Source organism: Tursiops truncatus, chromosome 2, assembly GCF_011762595.2.
Source record: "Tursiops truncatus isolate mTurTru1 chromosome 2, mTurTru1.mat.Y, whole genome shotgun sequence".
NCBI lineage: Eukaryota > Metazoa > Chordata > Mammalia > Artiodactyla > Delphinidae > Tursiops > Tursiops truncatus.
Genome location: NC_047035.1, coordinates 96,568,806 through 96,591,140, shown reverse-complemented (window position 1 = coordinate 96,591,140; position 22,335 = coordinate 96,568,806). Strand labels below are relative to the sequence as shown.

Genomic DNA, 22,335 nt, shown 5'->3' with positions numbered 1-22,335 from the left:
GCCCTTACCCTCCTCCCTCTTCCCTTCTCTCCATTCCCCCTCTTCTCTTTACCTTGTGAGGACACAGCAAGGTGGCCATTTTCCAGCCAGGAAGAGAGCTCTCACCAGAAGCTGAACTGGCCAGCACCTTGATCTTGGATTTCACAGCCACCAAAACTGTAAGAAATAAATTTCTGTTGCTTAAGCCACCCAGCCTGTAGTATTCTGTTACGGCAATGACTAAGATAGTAGCCTCCTGATATTTCTGTTCCACAAAATGTCAGAGCTTCTTTCCTGCTCCAAGAGTCTTTGAGAATACTATCCTGGGTGAAACAAGAGAGCAACTGGTGGTGGGTGGTAAATAGGACTGTTCCCCTTAGAGACACTGACTGCAAGTCACATATCTATCACTGAGGCAGCCGGCATAAGGACCCCTCTGAAGACACATTATGGGGAGGGAGGTATAATTTCCCTTGGGACAAACATCCAATTTTCAGAGTTACATTGTGCATTCTCACAGATGAGGAGGGCCATCCTCTGCCGTGTATACCAGTGTACTAAGACACTCCAGGAAAAGCATGTTAAATGGCTTCCATGATCAGAACATCATTTTGAGCCAACATGTTATCTGTATCTTTTTACTATAAAGATTATGTAACACTTCTGTAGTCATAAAAATATTAATTTTAAAAGAATAGCAGGATATATACACATTCACATATTATAATCATAACAAATGTGAAAAATACACGCAATAAAATCATAATAGCAAATCATCAACAATGGTTGCCTTGGATGAGGTTAGCTAATTATTACTGAATACTTCCTGGAGCCAGACGGTTTATCTGGGTGACTCATTTCATCTCACAGCAACTCTATGGTATAGTCACTATTAACATTATCTCCATTTTACAACTGAAGAAACAGAAGCACAGACAAGTAAAGTCACATTCCCAAGGTCATACAGTTAGTTGGTGGCACAACTGAGATTTGAACCTACTCAAGTAGACCCTAAATCTGTGCTCCAAACCATACACATTCTGCCAAATGTATGGCATTTTACTCTGTCCAGTTCCTCAGTTTTTATATGGTAAGCATGCTTTACTCTTACTATGAAAAAAAAACTTAAGATTCTGCACATTTCCTGTTTGTTGTATAGAAAAATAAAATAGTATTAAAGGATCAATATACCAAATTCAAGGTGATATACAAAGTATATCCTAAAATTATAACCTGTTTTATTGATTTCTGCCTTGCATGAATAAAATTCCATTGCCCATTTCTTGCTGAGACTGTTTACTGAGAACAGGCAACTGCATATGTCCTGATGGATTGACCCATATCTTGGAAAGAGAGCCTGCTGCGACTGCATGTGCAATCTGAATCATGATTTTCAAAAGAATTAAACTAGAAAAAGAAAACTACAATGGCATGGTATGTGATTTAAAAAAAAATGTTGAAACAACTTTAGCTTTTCAAAATCACTATCCAATTCTATTTAAATTTTTCTGGGAAAAAATACATCATTTAAAAAGTACAGCTTTTTAATTGTTAAATTTTCCTGAAAGAGATACTGACTTTTAAGTAAGAAAAATTAAATAAGGTGTCATGGTATCAACTGAAAATAACCAGAAGCCCTTTTATAAAGAAATCTGTAGAGAAAGGAGTACATTGAAATCTGTATATGAGGTATACTCAAAGAATCAGTGACTGTAAGTTCCATTTTACAGAATACCCAGTTTGGATAAGGATCTAAGGAGGGCAATATTTTGGGTAAGTTCTGGTAATACAGCCAAAATGATACTATGCACAGGTACTGTCCATGAGGTAGTCTCTGTCTCCACAGCATGCTTTGCATGATCTTAAGGAGAAGATCAAAGTTTTAAGTTTACTTCTTATCAACATTACTTCATAAAGAAAAACATACATATATTGGAAACAAGATAGAAGTTTTAAAAATTGTTAAATATTTATTCAGAGTTGGAAAAGATACATCTCATGAACAGTTGCTGAAAGATGACTGAGTATGGTAAAGCCATACTTATTATTTTACTTGAAGAAAAGCCTCCTGCTAATTGTTACCCAGCCACTTATCCACTATTTTATATATTTTCATGATTCATCTATTGGATTTAAATTAACAGGACTATAGTGTAGATTCTCCTATAAATAGTATACCCTTTATAAGTACATACTGTACTTAATGACTAATAATTTCTCATTTTTTGCTGTTAATTTCTACAAAGTTGATTAAATTGCATTCTTAGTATCCACTTAATTATGGGTGTAGAATAAAATGCTCCCAAATTACATGTCTTGAACTGTAGAAAAGCAACTTTGGTCAATTAGGATGGATTCCTCCCTCTCAGATGTTGATAGACTATGCTTGTTCCTTCAAACGCATAATGATAAATTAATACTTTTAATCATGAAATGAAATTACAAATGTAACCATACATGATAATTCTAAAGGTTTCTTCTCTCCATCACACTTATTAAGGCATATCTGAACAACCTGTTGAAATTTGGCTATGCAAAAAAAAAATCCTAATGTGCACATTAGGTATGGAACTAATGCTGAACATTGACCCCTGTCTTATTCTAGCTATAAAAAATGTTAATCTACAGAAATATGATCTAATTGGAGAAAAAAGTCCTATGCATCTCACTAAGGGATGATTTTTAAAAATATTTTGCTTGTTACATTTAATAATTAGTTGAATATATTCAGTAGAATTATGTAATCTTTTTATTTTAAAATACTGATATTTTAAAATGAAAGGAATTTTTCTGCAAAATTTACTCTTAGTTGTCCATTTAAAAATATCTAGGGGCACTTGAACAAAAAGTATGAAGAACATTCCAATAAAGATTTTTAATTTAATTCTAAGTGCAATGGAAAATTCGTAAAGGTTTATCATGAGATTATCAAAGTAATAAGATTCACATTCTTAAAAGATTATGGTGGTTGATATACGGGGGAAGAGGTTAAAGAGTGAAAGCAAAGGGACTGGTTGAAAGGCAGTATCTCATCCTTTCCTGAGCAAAGATGGTGAGATGGACCGGGTTGGTGACTATAAGAATTGAGAGAGGAACTGGATATAAAATATATTTTAGAAGCAAAATCAACAGAAATTGCTAATGGGTTTGATGGGAAACATGTCAATGGGATGAGTCCTAGGGTTCTATTTTCTTTTGTGTTTTGATTGGACAATTGAATGCACAATGGTCTTGTTGAATTAAGAAGCCTGGAAAGAGGTTAGAACTGGGCGACGTCAAGAATTCTATTTCTACATATTAAGTGTGAGTTGCTCATCAGCTGTTTAGCTGAGCTTTCAAGGAAGCTATTGGATATAAAATGTGGAACTGCTAGAGATCGGAGCTGAGGATATAAATTTAGATTCACCAATATCAGATGGTATTAAATCCATGGAATTAGAAGAAACCATCTATGGAGTGACAGTGAATAAAGAGAGAACTTTTAACTCCATCAAGATGCTCTCCTTCATGTAGGAGTCAGGCAGAGGAGGAAGAGTGTGTAAGGAGACCAAGCAGTGGTAGCCAGTGAAGAAGGAGGAAAAGCAGGAGAGAAGGGCATCACAGGAGGCAAGCAAAGAAAGCCTTTCCAGACACGTGCACTAACGTGACTACCTGAACCATACCTCCTCTTGGCCCATACCTGAAATGAGCTCTGAATAGCAGAAGAGTTTTAAATAAAACCTATAACAGAATAACTTTGTAAAGGGAGAATAAAAAGAGAACTAATTTGGGTAATGATGAAAGGGGCATTCTATCCCTTTATTAACCTGGTATTTATTAACCAGAGGTTAATTTAGGGCTTGTAAACCTGAGACCCAGGAAGAGGAAGTTGAGAAAACTGTTTCCAGATCTCTCAGCACGCCAGGATCCTGAAGAAGAGAATCTTCTTCACTTGCAGAGGGGTTGTCACTTCAGGTTATGGCTTGGCCAACAAGTGCCAAGATGAACATTCAGAAACTTGAGAAAATGGCAAACTGAGAGGGGAAAAAGGCAGGGCTCTGAGATGGGAGTAGAGAGTGGTACTCCCTCTCTCTTCACCGTCCCCACCCCACTCAATTACCATAAACATCTGCATGAAGTAACCAGACTGTAGACCCTGTTAAGGACAAATAGAAATTAAAAATAAGAGGCTTGGGCTTCCCTGGTGGTACAGTGGTTAAGAATCCACCTGCCAATGCAGAGGACACAGGTTTAAGCCCTGGTCCGGGAAGATCCCACATGCCACAGAGCAACTAAGCCCGTGTGCCACGACTACTGAGCCTGCGCTCTAGAGCCCATGTGCCACAACTACTGAGCCTATGTGCCACAACTACTGAGCCTATGTGCCACAACTACTGAAGCCTGCACATCTAGAGGCCATGCGCCGCAACAAGAGAAGCTACTGCAGTGAGAAGCCCACAACTAGAGAAAGGACTTTCATGAACTATGAAACCAGGACTTTCATATTTATTCTTATAGGTTTAGTTTTTCATATGAACCTCAGAATTAATTTGTCTTGCTCCAGAAATACTTGCAGTATTTCAATTGGGATAGCGTTAAAAGTATGTGTTGACATCTACATGTCACTGATACATCCTATCCAAAAAGAAGGGATGTCTTTTAATTTGATAATGTGTATTGCTGTGTCTTTCAAGACTGCTGTAAAGTTTCCCTCATATGCATTTTGTGTATTGTTGTTTTTTCTATTGTTATTCTAAAAAAATTTATCTTTTTTTAATAAATCTGTCAGAAATAACCCTACATTAAATATCAAAAGACATTTATTACATTTCTCTTGGTGGTAAAATAATTTTACTTCAGTAAAATAACTGTAATATTTTCCCAGGCAGATGGATAAAGAGAGAAGGCAAAACAGACCATCTTTCCACAAAGTTAGCTCACTTATTTTCTAAGAGTCTTTTTAGATAATTTCTGTGTCAGATTGACACCTAGTGGCCCAATCTGGTATAGCAATTGAAAGAGAGAGGTAATCAATTCTATTAGAGAATTAGGGACTCCATAGTTACTTTGCACATGTTTGAATGTTAAATCATTTTATATGTAATTAAGTTACATAGTCTCTGGTAAGAACAATTACCTCAATTAATGGATATCAATATAAGAAGCGTTGCTCTAAACAATACAAGTTTTCCCTCTGATATAAAGGTTTATAAATTTTCACCATTTCAGATATTTTGCTAAATCACAATAAATCGAAGTCATTTTACTTTAGTTCCCTGCCCCACCGTACGTAGCTGGCAAATATTTCAGAAAGAAAAGTGAATATATATAGCTCTGGTTTTGGAGGCAGACAAACTTGAAGTTCCTGCTCCATCACTGTGTTCTCAGCAAGTTACTTAAACTTTCTGACTCTTTGTTGAATTGAGTTTTCTATCAATCTTAAGCAAATCTCAAAAAACTCAAGAGAATTTAACCAACGTCTAAATCACACATCTGAATTACCTGATACAGCAGATGCTATAGAAATTGTGTTTCTCTATCCATATTTACCTCCTTTTTTCTTAATGAATGAACTGTAATAAACAAATGAATTACTTGTTATCTTTGGTATCATTTGCCTTGAAAAGCCACAAAATTCATGTAAAAAAATTAAATATCAAAGTACAAATTTTGGAAGGTGGTGAAAACCTCTGTTGAGGAAGCCAATCCTGTTTCTCATTATACAAGATACACATAAATCCATACACACATACCTGTTAAAGCTTACAACAGATGAATCCTTAAGAGAAGAGGAAATTGGAGCATAATGAAAGGTTAATTTTTGGCAATGGTAAATATTGTCAATAAGAACAGAGTCTAATAAATGCAAAGTAACTATTGTTCTATTTGTGAGATGACCTAGTGTTGGGATTTGATTGTGAAATTCTGTCTATAGTTGTTAAACAAAAAAGTGTTAAAGTCTTATTCTGACACTTGTTAGAACGGTAAGGAAGACATCATTCAGGACTATTGCAAGAGCTGTCAAGACTATCACAACAGGGGAGAGAGACTGGGCTCAACTCCAAATATACCCAAGACAACTGGAAATTTATAGCCAAGGAGCAGAGTGAGGGGGTCAGTGGATGGAAAATTAACCAAGAGACATCAAGTGTAAGGGAACTTGCAAAAACAACTTAACAGGATTCTTGCTGAAGGCAAGTTAGGGTGATCAGATATCAAGGGTGGGGAATTCTTGCTAAACTGAGTTAGCAGGATTCTTGCTATAGCTGGACTAAATAGGCCAAAGACAAGCCCCAAGGACAAGGCCTAGTTTACTCCTCTAGTCAGACTAGAGGAGTGTGACTAAAATTTGATCAAGGAGAGAGTCTTTGTCTCAATCAATGACTGTCACCATGGATGTCTGAAGGGATGCTGCTCTAGAATTATGAGGACTCTTACATGATCCAGAATATGATCATATATTTTAGGCTTATTTGTGAATGACTGTATTTTAATTTAAAAAGTACTTTTTAAAAAGGAATATCTTAACCCTAGGAGAGAGGAAAATTCAAAATGTTATGAGGAAAAGTGCCTTAAGCAGGAACGTGGACAAACATAAAGTCCTGAGTTTTGTCTCCAGTCCTACCTGCCTCGGCCCCTATATTAAGACATAAAATGTCAACAGTTTATATATCCACTACCAAAAATAAACTACTTATAAAAGAAAGACTAACTCTTCTTTTCTTTGGATCCTAAGATGTCAGGGTGACACCTGGTGGACAGACAGTCCTAATACGTCCAGCAAGATAGTAAAAATTTCTACCTAACTCTCACTTCTTTAAAAGTTATGAAAGAGTTGAAAATTTTAAAAAGAGGTTGTGCCTCAACTGGGAAGAAAACACAATGCTTAACCCCAAACACAAACTGTTCATAGTGCATCCTCATAATTGAATGATTGGATCTAGAGATACCACACATACTGTCAATGCCCATTTCTAAGAAGCAACATGGCTCTGAATGAAAAATATATGCACTTCGTCTTGTCAAAGGGCAGTTTTTAAAAGGGGGTATAATCATGATTCTCATATAGGTATAAAATGATACTGTATCAAAGATTTTACTTAACACAATTTTTTAAAATTTTAATATTGAGGTATACTTGATGTACAATGCTAAATACATATGTTGCAGGTGTACAACATAGTGATTCACAAATTTTAAAGGTTATACTCCATTATGGTTACTATAAAATATTGGCTGTATTCCCTGGGCTGTACCATATATCCTTGTAACTTATTTATTTTACATGTAGTAATTCCCTACCCCTATCTTGCCCCTCCCCTCTTCCCGGTCCCCAGTGGTAACCACTAGTTTGTTTTCTTTATCTGTGAGTCTGTTTCTGTTTTGTTATATTCATTCCTTTGTTCTACTTTTTAGATTCCACATATAAGTGCTAACATACAGTACTTGTCTTTCTCTGTCTGACTTATTTCACTTAGCATAATACCCTCCAAGTGCATCCATGTTGTTACAAATGGCAAAATTGCATTCTTTTTTTATGGCTGAAGAGTATTCCAATTAATGTGGGAACGAGTATGTTTTCATAAACTGTTCAAGGAAGAATTCAAAGAACACATGTATAAAATCAGATAAGGAATGCTGGAACGCAATGGATCAATAATCAATTACATTCCACCAGACACAACCAATTTGCAGGTCTATGGACAAAATCATTTGTATTATCATTAATTTTCTAAAACTAATTGAGTTGTAAAGTTGCCAAAAATGTTGAAAGGCAGAGATAATCTGCCCATTTCCAAATATTTCATTGTCTTTCATTAATTTTTCTGACACTCTTCAATCAGTCAATAATTACTTATTAAACACCTACCATACACAAACTAACTGATGGGAAAAGGAAAGGATATTACATATACTTAAGGAACTTAAAATATATTTGATACAATGACGGTAGTGCCTAAAACAGATCTTTTGTAATTTCAACAGATTCTTTGTAATTCCTGTCTTCCTTATTTCCTTCCATAAATATTTATGGGGCGCCTACTATTGACATATGCTAAACACTTTCTAGGGACTTGGTATTCCATGTGAAAGACAGACAAGTTTGTTTTCTCCTATGGTGTTTTCTTTCTAGTAGGGGAATGTAGACATCTAACAGGTAATACAAAAATCCAGATTAGTATTTCTTTTAACACCTTGACATTACAATTCCTCAAATTTTTCAAAACCAATGACCTTTTCTTTTATGTCACTGAAGTTCTCCACCTGCAGTATTCTCCAAAGTAGTATAACATGCAGGTTCTGGTGTTAGTTTGAATGTATTCAAATTTTGCCTCCACCTTTGGCAGCCCCGATAAATTTAAGCAAGTTACTTAACTACACTCTGCCCTTGCCTCAGCTTTCTTTTCTGTTTAATGGTTATGGTAGTAGCTACCTCATAGCATTGTGGTGAGGACTAAAGGGATATTACAAAGTATCTTATGGCAAGAGTGTCTGATACCTAGTCAGGGCTCAATACAGGCTAGCTACTGTTACTCATTGTATCAGTAATAATAGTACTATTGTTATTAGTATTATTATAACCTTGAACGTTATCACCTCTTGGATATGCTTCAGTCTTGCAATTTCTTTCTCTATTTCTCTTGATTCAGTCTCAGAGAACGTGTGAACATGTACTGTTCATTCACTTATTCAATGAATATTTATTAAATACTTTTTATATGCACATTGTAATCGGCATTGTGGATCTAAAGATAAGGAAGATATTCAAATGCACGAAAATAAAATTCATGATTAGTTTGTGAAATTGCCAACAGTTAAAAGTGACTAGAGCATAAGGCGCAAGTTGAGAAGGCTGAATGAAAGGTTCAGGATGACTGAACTCAGCTCATGAAAACATCTTCCAAATCAACACTGGAGATGGGATACTTTTCCAGAGAAAATGGGGAGCCATTGAGATTTTTAAGCAGAGTGACATAATCTAATTTGTGCCACAGAAAATCAGTCTGGCACTCATTGGAACTTGGAGAAAGAAGACCAGATCCAGGTTAAGAAGCTGGCCCAGTAGTGCGGGTGAGAAATGAAGGCAGCAGTGGCATGGGGAGGAGGGAGAAGGAGACAAATCTGAGCAGCGTTGGGAAGATGGATATCTCCAAGCCTCACAAGCCTGTGAGGGCAGATTGAGTCACACCCCCTCATATTCTAATCTTGCTAGCTCCAAGCCTCCCCTACTCAACAGGACTTCCCTTTCTCTGTATAATCTCTCCAAAATATTTCTGCACATGCTTTTCTGTGTCTTCAGATCCCAGTCTGGGGCAAAGCCTCAGTCCTGCACCCACACCCCAGCTGGAGGGGAGGTAGGGAAACCAGCATTTCTACCTCTACGGTGAAGGAGGTTCACAAATTAGGCAGCTAAAAGGAATGAAAAATGTTTACAGCAGTGATGTTTTTCTTCTTCTTTATGCTTTTCCATATAGCCTACATTTTTTTTTTACAATGAATAGTATTACATAATAAAAATTTGTTTAAATAAACTTTTTACACTGGAGTTTCCTTTTCAGGTCTTTTAACCATGAATCTCTGGTATCACTTCACCCTCTAATGGAGACAAAGAGGAAACACACAGGTGGATGACACTATTGTCTTTTGATCTTTCTGGAGTACACTGTTAAATGTAATACCACTTCACTTCATAGATGAGTAAACTAGGGCTGAGAGATAAGAAACATGATACACCAAAGCCATGTGTAAAATTAATCAGGATATCTTTATATAGTCTTCTCTTTTAGTTACTCCCATAGACTATAAAAAGCAGCATTACGGCGTGATTTGAGGGACATTCAGAATCCCTGCATCAACCCTTGGCTTTTTGGTAGTAGAAGAAGAATGGGCTAAATGGTAAGCTGGGTTCAGCGTTTAGCCTATTAGCTGGCTATGTGAACTTTGGCAAGTAACTTAACCTCTCTTTACTTCAGTAGTTTTTCTGTTGGCAAAAGGGAGTAATAATAGCAGTTCCCATAGAGGCTGTTTCTAAGGAATGAATGAGTTAGCATTTCACAAAGAACTTAGAAAAGTTCATGGCACTTCATAAGCACTAAATGAATATTTATGGAATGAAATGAGCAAGAAATAGGGCAGAGTTCTCATTTTAAACTGGGCCAAACTTTGCTGACCCTTCAAAAAGAGTTCAGCTGATAATGGTAAAATAGCTTGAAGAGGCCAAACTACCCACAGATTAAAGTTTTAAAATTTGAACAGAATTATTTAAGAAGAAAACCCTTTTGGAGACACTGGAGAACAACCAAAAGCAGGAAGAAACTGGAAGGGCATCTACTCTGGAAAAACAGGAATTGCACGTGGTGAGATTGAGGAATCTGGGGCTTCTTGCCTGAGGACAACCCCAATCCGGACAGCAGCTCTGGCCAGCAGAAGGCCAATGCCTTAGTGCTCTGAAGCATAAGAGGCCAGTGTTCAGGGTTTGCAGAGCAAAGAGAAAACTACAGAGAAGAGCTCAGAAGAGAAGAGCCACATAGGGCATGAGTCCTATGCAACCAATATTGCCCTGAAATTTGGCTGACCACTAAACTAATATTCACAGGGGAGATTACAGAGGAACTAGTTGGAAAAAAAAAAAAAAAAAGCTGGAAACTACAGATCTGAAGGAAAAGTCAGCTACTGACTGACTGCAGAGGGACAGAGAATGGAGTTTGAGTTCAGCCAAGTTAATGTCCTGACTAAAAGTCAGTCTTCCATGTGTCTACTATGCATTATTTACAATGTCAGGTACCCAGTAGAAACTCAGTAGACGTGCAAAGAAACAGAAACACGTGACCTACACTCAATAACAAAAGAGGTCAAAATAAATCCAAATTCACATGACCCAAATGGGCTGTGCAAGAGTGACTGTCTTCCAAAGAGTACAGTATGGAAGGGAGGAAGAAGGTGTAACTTTACAAACAGTACTTCAGCCAGGTGATTAGGGTCAGCATCAACACTCATAATTCATGCCAACAGTATGTACCTTTGATACGATGTAATGAATATGGCACTTTACTTTTGTTATATTTCACCTCAAAAACCATAACTCCTGCCTAATCATCATGAAAATATCAGACAACTTTGAATAGAGGGGCATCCTATAACGTACCTGACCAGTATTCCTCAAAATCTTCAAAGATTATCAAAACACAAGTCTGAGAAACTGTTACAGCCAAGAGGAACAATTTTTACTTGGTGTTTTCTTTTATTTACATGTGCTACTTAAAAAAAAAAAAAAAACTCTGCTTATTTGGGTCATGTCAATATCACATATAAGTGATATCATATAATGTTTTTCTTTCTCTGACTGACTTGCTTAACTATGCTATTCTCTAGCTCCATCCATACTGCTGCAAATGGTAATATTTCATTCTTTTTTATGGCTGAGTAATATTCCATCTTCTTAAGCCAATTGTCTGTGGATGGACACTTGGGTTGTTTCCACGTCTTGGCTATTTGTAAATAGTTCTATGAACATTGGCGTGCATGAATCTTTTGAAATTAGAGTTTTCATCTTTTCCGAATATATATCCAGAGTGGGATTGTTGGATCATATGGTAGCTTTACTTTTAGTTTTTTAAGGAACCTCCACACTGTTTTCCATATTGGCTGCACCAATTTACATTCCCACAGTTTTGCTGATTATTAATACAGCTGCTAAAAACATGTACATGCAGGTTTTTGCATGAAAAAACATTTTCAGCTCAATTAGGTAAAAACCTAGGGCCTAGGATTAAAATTGCTGAATCTTGTGGTAAGACTCTTAAGCTTTATAGCAAACTGCCAAACTATTTCCAAAGTGACTGTGCCATTTTTGCACTGCCACCAGCAATGAATGAGAGCTCTCCTTGCTCCATATCCTCATCAACATTTGATGCTGTTAAGGTGTTGGATTTCAGTCATTCTAATAGGTGTGCATGGTATCTCAATTTTCCTTTAACTTGCAATTCCCTAATGATACATATGCTGAACATCTTTTCATATGCTTATTTGCCATCTGTATATCTTCTTTGGTAAAGTATTCAGATCTTTTGTCTATTTTTTTTTTTTTTTTTTTTTCAGTACGTGGGCCTCTCACTGTTGTGGCCTCTCCCATCGCGGAGCACAGGCTCCGGATGCGCAGGCTCAGCAGCCATGGCTCACGAGCCCAGTCGCTCCGCGGCATGTGGGATCTTCCCGGACCGGGGCACGAACCCGCGTCCCCTTCATCGGTAGGCGGACTCTCAACCACTGCGCCACCAGGGAAGCCCTTTTTGTCTATTTTTTAAAATGTATTTTATTTTTTTATGACTTTAGAGTAGTTTTTTTTTTAGAGTAGTTTTAGTTACATAACAAAATTGAAAGGAAAATATAGTATAATGTCAATTACATGCAGTTAATTGATGGTGCTATTTAGTTCAACTATATCCTTACTGATTTTCTGCCTGTTAGATCTATCAATTACTAAAAAAGGGATGTTGAAGTTTTCAACCATAATTATGGATTTGTCTATATTTCCTCGGTGTTCTATCAGTTTTTGCCTTACATATTTTGATGCTCTGTTGTTAGAGTCAAACATGTTAAGTATTGTTATATCTCCTTAGAGAATTGACTGATTTATCAGTATGTAACGCCCTCTTAATTCCTGGTAAATTTCATTGTTCTTAAGTCTGCTTTTTCTGAAATCAACATAATACTCCATCTTTCCTTTGATTAGTGTTATCATGGTATGTCTTTTCACATCCTTTATTTGTAACCTATCTGTATCTTTATTTAATATGAGTTTCTTATAGACAACATAGTTGGGTCTTGTGTTTTTATCTACCATGACAATCTCTGTCATTTAATTGGTGTACATAGGTTATTCACATTTAAAGTGACTATTGATATAGTTGAATTAATATATACCATGTTTTTAACTGTTTTCTCTTCATTGCATTTGTTGTTTGCTCCTTTTAAAAATCTTCTTTTTCCCCCTTCTCTGGTTTTAATTGAATATTTTACATGATTCCATTTTCTCTCCTTTCTTAGCAAATCAATTATATTTCTTTTTCTCCTTTTTTAGTTGTTGCCCTAGAGTTTGCAATATAACTTACAACTAATCTAAGTTTACTTTTCAAATAACACTATCTTATTTCACAGGTAGTACAGGTATCTTACAAGAGTATTCCCAATTCCTTCCTCTCTTCTCTTCTAACATTGCTGTCTTTCATTTTATTGATACTTATCCATATGCCTTCATCACAAAATATTGTTACAATTACTACTCTGATCAATTGACTATTAGATCAATTAAGACTAAAAAAAATAAAATATTTTACTTTTATTTAGTCCTCTGATACTCTCTTTCTTTATGTAGATCTGAGTTTCTGACCTGTATACTTTGCCTTTCATCTGAAGAATTTCTTTAACAGCTCCTGCAGGGCAGGTCTACTGGTGATAAATTTCTGCAGTATTAATTTTTCTGAGAAAGTATTTCTCCTTCACTTTTGAAGGACATTTGCTGAATACAGAATTTTAGGTTGGTGTTTTTTTATCCAATCTATATTTTAAATATTTTACTCTACTCTCTTCTTTTTTGCATGGTTTCTGGCAAGAATTTCACTGTAATTCTTATTGTTTCTTTAATGGTAAGGTGTTTTGTCCTCTGACTTCTTTCAAAAACTTCTCTTTGTCTTTGACTTTATGCCATATGTTTTTTGGTTTTTGGGTATTTTTTTAATCCTGCTTAGTGTTCTCTAAATTTCCTGGTTGTGTGGTGGTTTGTTTTCTGTCATTAATTTTGGAAAATTCTCAACCATTTTATGTTCCTTTCTCTCTTTTCCTTCTAGTATTCCAATTATTCATATGTTATATCTTTTGCAACTGTCTTATGGTTCTGATTTTTTTCTTTTAAATTATTCTCCTTTTCTTTGAATTTCAGTTTGGGAAAGTTTACTGATATATCTTCAAGCTCGCTGATTTTTTTCCTTGGCCATGTCCAGTCTGATGAGCCCATAAAAGGTATTCTTCATTTCTGTTACAGTGATTTTGATTTCTAACATTCCCTTTTGATCTTTCCTTAGAGTTTCCATATCTCTAACTTACATTACCCATCTTTTCTTTCATGTTGTCTTCTTTTTCCACTGGAGCTCTTCACAAATTAATCAATTAATCATAGTTATTTGAAATTCTCTATATGATCATTCTAAAATCTGTGTCACATCTGAGCATGGTTCTGATGCTTGCTATGTGTCTTCAGACTGTTCTTTTTCTTGTTTTTTAAGCATGCCTTGCAATTTCTTATTGAAAGCAGGACATGATATAATATATCAAGTAATGGGAACTGAAATAAACAGGCCTATAGTGTGAGGTTTTATGTTGCTCTAGCAAGGAGTTGGGCTGTGTTTAAAGTCTGCTGTAGTGTAGCCATCAATGCCAAGGACTTTGGTTTCCTCTAGTGTCATTGTTTTTATTTTTATTTTTCCTTCTCTTGTTTTTGGGTTTCAAAAATTGAGTCCGTATCTTGCACCTCTCAATTGCAACCCACTGTTATTATACTGAAGCCCTGTTGATGCAGTGGTAAGGTGTGGGAGGGGGAAGTGTACTGTAAGCTTATAATTTTACAGTGGGCCTACAACCCTGGGTGTGACCTTCACGAAAGTTTCTTAGCCTTTTTTTTTCTCCTTTTAGGTGAGACAGAAAAGCTACAGGGACTATAGTTGGCTTATCACCCTGCCCCTGAGTCAGATAAGGTTCTGATAAAGGATTTTCCCTTGCTTAAATTAAGGATTTTCCCTTGCCTTTGTCATGGAGTCTATTCTGTGGGTATTTCAGATGGTCACTTTTCCCTCTCCTGACCAAAATGGAATTTTTCTCAGATCTATACCTTGAAAACCTCTTAGGTTTCTGGAGAAACCCCCCCACACACACACCAAATGGGGAACCTCTAAGCCTAGGACTCTGGTAGTTTCTTACTCTCAAGCTAGTCAACACTCAGGCTCCAGGAATTCATCAATAAAATGGACAACCTGGAAGAAATGGACAAATTCTTAGAAAGGTATAACCTTCCAAGACTGAACCAGGAAGAAACAGAAAATATGAACAGACCAATCACAAGTAATGAAATTGAAACTGTAATTAAAAATCTTCCAACAAACCAAAGTCCAGGACCAGATGGCTTCACAGGTGAATTCTATCAAACATTAGAGAAGAACTAACACCCATCCTTCTCAAACTCTTCCAAAATATTGCAGAGGAAGGAACACTCCCAAACTCATTCTATGAGGCCACCATCACCCTGATACCAAAACCAGACAAAGATACTACAAAAAAGAAAATTACAGACCAATATCACTGATGAATATAGATGCAAAAATCCTCAACAAAATACTAGCAAACAGAATCCAAGAACACATTAAAAGGATCATACGCCATGATCAAGTGGGATTTATCCAAGGGATGCAAGGATTCTTCAATATATGCAAATCAATCAATGTGATAAACCATATTAACAAGCTAAAGAATAAACACCATATGATCATCTCAATAGATGCAGAAAAAGCTTTTGACAAAATTCAACACCCATTTATGATAAAAACTCTCCAGAAAGTGGGCATAGAGGGAAACTACCTCAACATAATAAAGACCATATACGACAAACCCACAGCAAACATCATTCTCAATGGTGAAAAACTGAAAGCATTTCCTCTAAGATCAGGAATGAGACAAGGATGTCCACTCTCACCACTCTTATTCAACATAGTTTTGGAAGTCCTAGCCATGGCAAATTAAAAAAAAAAAATCCCACAAGGACTCAGAGGCAAAAAATACACAAATCAATTTTCACTGCAAAGTAAAGGAGCTGTTACAGTGGGAAAAAAAAAAGTGATTTCTGATTCTTGAATGGTTTGGCTTTAAGTAAAATATTGGCACGCATGTAATAAATCACAATGATATTTTGTGTTATTTTATATAGCCATTAAAAATGTTGGCATGGATCGAAAAAAAAAGGTGCCAATTAATTGTTTTTAATCTGTTTAAAGCTCCAGTTGTTTCTGCTCATGTAAGCTGATCTCAGCTGAGATTCTCTCTATTCACCCCTCTCTCCAGATTTTGGAGCAGCAGTTGCCTTCTGACCTAGGTCTCTAATGAGTCGTTTTTCAGCATTTTTTCTTGTTGTAAGAATTAGAGTGATGATTTCCTAGCCCTCTACAAGTCAAACTGAAACCCAAAGTCTCTTACATATCTTTTAATCTATAACTTTTCTCTCACTGTCTTTCTTCCCTCACAATTTATTTGTTGAAGAAATTGGATTCCCACATTCTAAAATTTGCAGATTGCCTCCCTATGAGGACTTTTCACACATTCTTTTGGCTCCCATATATATATATATATATATATTTTTTTTTTTGCGGTACGCGGGCCTCTCACCGTTGTGTCCTCTCCCGTTGCGGAGCACAGGCTCCGGACGCGTAGGCTCAGCGGCCATGGCTCACGGGCCCAGCCGCTCCGCGGCATGTGGGATCTTCCCAGACCGGGGCACGAACCCGTGTCCCCTGTAATCGGCAGGCGGACTCTCAACCACTGCGCCACCAGGGAAGCCCTAGCATGACTATTTTATAGGAGTATTGTGTAAGTCCATTAGGAGAAACATAATGTCTAGTTCTTTCTCATTTTTGTGACATTAAGACTGGGCAGTAGGCTTGCTGTTGTCAGCCTGATCTACCATTATAAAGCTCCCCATTAGCAATTCACCTAATGGTTTTAAGAGCCGTTAATGATCATGGCCTAAATCCATTATTTCATTAGGAGTTCAATGGTGATATTCTAATTCTACCATTGCTTCCACAGTTATTCGCTGAAATTCTTTTAAAAAGTCTTTCCCAAATTAACTACTTGGCACCCTTAAATACTATTTGTACAAAAAAATTTAATATAAATGCTTGATTGTTTTACTCCATTTACCAGTTTTCAGCATAAAGTTTTGGTTTCATACCATCTTCCAAAGATGACTAATGAGAGTTTTTGTATGTGAGTATCATTAAGAACTAATGGATTTTAACATATTTGATGTATCTCAATCCATTATCATTATTATTCTTTTTTGCTGCTAATATTACCTCATCTTTGGCAAGTGCAACCCCTTCAAATTGGCTCTGGTGTCCATTTAACATGAATTCCGTCATCTTTAATAGTTTCCTTGTCTTTCACATAGGACAAGATATTCCAGACATATTTTGTGCATTTCCTGGCGCAGAATTGGTATCAGCCACTTCTCCAAGGAGCTCAACTCTCTCTAAGCCCTATACTCTTAATACAAACCACATATATAAGACAGTATGAAATATCAGTGATGATGGGTTGTAATTTGCTAATATCTGATACCAATCTGTTGGCTGTCTGCCCTTAACTATATATAAGATGTTTATTGAAATAGCAAATGTGGGAATTCCCTGGCGGTCCAGTGGTTAAGACTCCACGCCCTCACTGCTGAGGGCCCAGGTTCAATCCCTGGTTGGAGAACTAAGATCCCATAAGCTGTGCAGAATAAAAAAAAAAAAAAAAAAAAGCAAATGTCATTACTGCAGATATTTCTGTAAAACAAAGTAAATGTCTCAGTCAAAAATCTACTTGCTTTGGGTAACATTCCATACAATTCCATTGTACCAAAATAATATTTATCTATTTCTGAAAAACCAACTTGATATTTTCCCTTTCTAGCTATCGTTTATTTGGATACCCTGTTCATACTTCTGCAATATCAGCTCTCCAGCCTTATTCCAACCTTCATCTTCCAACTGCACCCATCCTCTCCCTAACCCATTTAGATCTTATTTTCATTTCAATTCTACCTAAGTACCCAACACCCATCCTAGACATCCTGGTCAATGAATGTGTGGAATTCCCAACCTCAGATGAACTTTACTGTTTAGTCATTTTCTTATCCCACTCATATTCTGTTATTGTCCCATAAAGGAGGACACATGGCCTGCTCTAAGTGTGTACACAGCAATTTGTCCCTCCTCACTACCTGACAATTCATTTCCACCTTTTCAGCAGTGCTTTTCTGCAGAGGAATCCTGTGAGCTTGTTAAGATACCATTCTGATTCAGTAGGTCTGAGGTAGAGACCAAGTTCTGCATTTCTAACAAGCTCTCAGTGGCAGAGGCCACTGGTCCTAGACCACACTTTGAGAAGCAAGGCTCTACTGTGCTGCCGCTATACGCTCCTATAAGGAGATATTTCAAACACATACCTTTCTCCTTAATCTCACCCTCTGTTCTTCTCTAATCTTATGCTTGATGGTCTCCCCCATTACTTCATCTAAAAGAAAACGTTGACAACATCAGGTGGGAGCTTGAGCAATTGATACACTACTACCTTTTTGACAATGAAAAACCTGTTACATCATGTGGTAGTTTTAAAACATGTTGTGGATTATTTTTCATTTCCTCTATTCAAAAAGGGAAGTCTAATTCCCCTCCCCCAGAACATAGACCAGCCTTAGAGACATGCTTCTAAAGAATTGCAGAGAAAATGAGGCTGAGTGACTTCCAAGGCTAGGTCATAAAAGGAACACAGCTTCTACTTGCCTCTCTTTGAACCATGTACCTTTGGAACTACCCTGAAGCTGCCTTCCTAGAGAGGCCAGGTAGAGATAGAGATGCCTGCAGAGCCCCAGGTGTTCCAGCCCAGCTGTTTCAGTCTTCTCAGCCCAGGCACCAGATAAGTGAAGGAGCTGGTCTTCAGATGATTCAAGCCCTAGCCATTGACTAAAACAACTGCATGAGATACCAAAAGCCAGAACTTCCCTGCTGAACTACAGGCAACTCACAGAACCATGAGCTAATAATAAACAACTGTTAATGTTCTAAGTCACTGTTCTGAGGTGGTTTGTTACACAGCAAGAGATAATTAGAAACATATCATATTTCTCCTTTGCCCCGACTGCCAAAAACTTCAGAGCCAAATTTGACACTGGATCACTCCTATGATATTAGCTATCGTGGTTACAATATTTGCTGCTTCTTTCTAAGTCCTCATTTTTCCTGTTTACTAACTTTATTATTCCTCTGTCTTTTGTTTTTTTGTAAACTGGCTCAAATTATTTTAGAAAATAGAGGAGGTACAAATAAGCAATAATTTCCTATTTCTCTCCCATTTACCTTTACATTCTCATGTCTCAATTTATTTTCTTTCATTCTTTCATGTTATCTCAGAAAAAAAAATCCTATTTGTTTTCACTTCTCCAGTATCTTTAATCTTTTGCTACCTGTCTCCATTCCATGTGATTTTAAATAAGTACAAAGTTCTATCTTGAGAAAATGTTTACTCTTTGACTACTGCCACTTTTATTCCTTTTTTTTATTTTTTAATTTTTTAAAACATCTTTATTGGAGTATAATTGCTTTACAATGGTGTGTTAGTTTCTGCTTTATAACAAAGTGAATCAGCTATACATATACATATATCCCCATATCCCCTCCCTCTTGCGTCTTCCACCCACCCTCCCTATCCCACCTCTAGGTGGTCACAAAGCACCGAGCTGATCTCCCCGTGCTATGCGGCTGCTTCCCACTAGCTATCTATTTTACATTTGGCAGTGTTTATATGTCCATGCCACTCTCTCACTTTGTCACAGCTTACCCTTCCCCCTCCCTGCGTCCTCAAGTCCATTCTCTAGTAGGTCTGCGTCATTATTCCCGTCCTGACCCTAGGTTCTTCGTGACCATTTTGTTTGTTTATTACTTTTTTATTTTCATAGTCAATCTTCTGAAGAATGTTTCACTGCTGTTTTACTGAAGCTCAAAGTGAGTCTTCACCGATATATCAGTATGTGAAATACAACTGCTTCTCCAAAATAATCATGTGAGTATGGCTGGTGCTTTAATTTAACACAGAAAAACCTCAATAAAGTGTTACTTTTGTTACACACAAAACATTCCTCAGTAGGCACTCAAAAACACCTCTTTAATTATTGCATGTATCTCCAGTGGACATTTTTTGCCCATCTATCCTTTCGCAATTTGTGAAAGCACCTTTGTTTCCAAAACGTTGCTAATTACATCTCCAACATTCACTCCGCAGTAGCACTGTATATCTTTCACCATTTGGTCCAGTGGATTATCTTTGCAAAACAAAAGCCTGGTAATGACAGGAAAAGTGACATTTTTCATTAATATTTAATTGTGTTGTGTGTGTGGTAATGCAATAAATCCCCCCTCTTTGTCACTGTCCTCCTGAACTCTGAACAAATGTCTCCTCATTCTTTACTATGACATCTGTCCCCAGCACTGATGAGCACTAATTAGAAGAATTGATTGGGGAGAGGGGCTTGTCACTGAGTACAGAAGGGAGGAGAGGCTCTGGGCCAAGATTGGTCCAGGATCAGAAACATGTTTGCAGCATCACTGGGAGTGGGTGTGATGAATTTCAATAAGAATGTCAGACCATATTCTCTGCATCTAATGAGTGTTGTTCTATGAAGTTCTAATTTTTAGAAGCTGATTATTTATTCAAATTTCTACTTTTGGAATTACCAATTCTCTTCTTAAAACCATTCAGTGGTTCCCACACTTCCTGGCCTGGCTTATAGTATCTTCCCCGTCCAGTCTCATCCTTGCCTCTTTATCTCTTCCCTTCCATTTCCATTTCACAACTGACAGAAAAGCTTACCTGTGTTTCCACCAAACTACACTATTTGCTTTACCATAGTTGTGACACACTGTCTTGTTTAACCCAAGATCTGCAGACGCTGTTCTCTTTGACTAGATTTCTGTCTCCCATTCTTCTTGCCCCAAACCCCACCTTACCATTTGTCTTATTATCACCTGCTACCCCTCAAATCTCAACTGGAATATCAACCCCCCCAGAAGGTCTAACTACCCACAATGGGATCAACTGCCCTTTCTTGATATTCATATAGATCCTATCATATCACTACAAACACTATATTGAACTCACCTTCTCATGTGTCTGAGGGTGGCGGGGGGGGGGGGGGAATCAGTTTTTTCTTTTAACATTGTATCTCCTGTACCCATAGAACTTAACACAACACCGGGCACATGATACACTTGCAAGGAATGTCATATGTTGAATGAGAACTGCACCTCCTTTCCTTTCAATGCTTAAAAACAGCACATTTCCTTTCAATGCTTAAAAACAGCACATTTCCTTTCAATGCTTAAAAACAGCACATTTGGAGGTAGGTTTGGTTTTTTAAAATAGTCAAAAGTTATTCGGATTAAGTAGGGAAATAAAACAAAGATCAAGTTTAATAAAATATTTTTGAGGGGATAAAAAATATAACTACTACCTCTCCCCCTGAAAAAAAACCTTACAATTGCAGAATAATGAGGCTGATTTTGAAATGTCACTGAAAACCACACCAAAGAAGGATTTAGAGTATGAGAAATAACATCTTAGGAGAATGAAAAAATCACACCTTAAAGAAGTTCTTTTCAATGAGACAGTTTTCCTTCAGCTGTATAAGGAGGAACTATGCAGAAAAGTGGTTCCAGTGGAAAACGTCCTGCAGTGGAGTTCCAAGTGAGACAGGCTGGGACCTGGGACACTTCACCAGAGTGTGTGCACCTGGACAAATGATTCCTTGAGCAACAGAATACAAAGAAACTATAAGGGACTAAAAATAACTGCACACGTGTGTAATTGGTGCAGTTATGAACAACAGGATACACAAAGGCCACAAACCAACTGCCACTTCTGAGACGCAGGGAGCAAAAGCAGGGTCCTGCATGGGATCCCTGCACACAGCACCACCAAGGGCCTGAGCAGACCTCCGAAGCCACGCCTCCTGCCCAACCTATCTATCTATCTGTTGTTACCCCTTTTAAGGACCCAAGGAGCTCCTCTCTGGAGCGAGCAAGGGCACCGGCTACTTGTCTTTGCTCCCTTGTGCTGCAGCAGGAGTCCCAATAAAGCCTTGCCTGAGTTCTCATCTGGCCTCCTATCAATTTCTATTGATTAAAGAGTCCAAGGGACTCCCCTGTTGTTGCAGTGGTTAAGAATCCGCCTGCCAATGCAGGGGAAACGGGTTCGAGCCCTGGTCCGGGAAGATTGCACATGCCGCAGAGCAACGAAGCCCGTGCGCCACAACTACTGAGCCTGCGCTCTAGAGCCCGCGAGTCACAACTACTGAGCCTATGTGCCACAACTACTGAAGCCTGCACGCCTACAGCCAATGCTCCCCTAAAAAGAAGCCACCGCAATGAGAAGTCCACACACTGCAACAGGAGTAGCCCCCGCTCGCCGCAACTAGAGAAAGCCGGCACGCAGCAACGAAGACCCAAAGCAGCCAAAAATAAATTAAATAAATAAATTTACTTTAAAAAAACAGAGTCCAAGGACCCAGGTTGGTAA

The 22,335-nt window shown here is 37.5% G+C and overlaps 1 protein-coding gene across 1 annotated transcript in view; it reads right to left on the bottom strand.

Moving 5' to 3' along the window:
* Positions 1-21,691, bottom strand: part of LOC101333605 (protein unc-13 homolog C-like) — a 332,514-nt gene extending 310,823 nt beyond the window's left edge. The window contains exons 1-5 of the mRNA XM_073801032.1: positions 21,401-21,691; positions 19,995-20,100; positions 18,212-18,279; positions 16,387-17,493; positions 53-156 (exon numbers count right to left, since the gene is read on the bottom strand). The gene's annotated coding sequence lies outside the window, so the exon portion shown is untranslated. The remainder of the gene's footprint in view (positions 1-52; positions 157-16,386; positions 17,494-18,211; positions 18,280-19,994; positions 20,101-21,400) is intronic.
* Between the last annotated feature and the right edge of the window lie 644 nt (positions 21,692-22,335).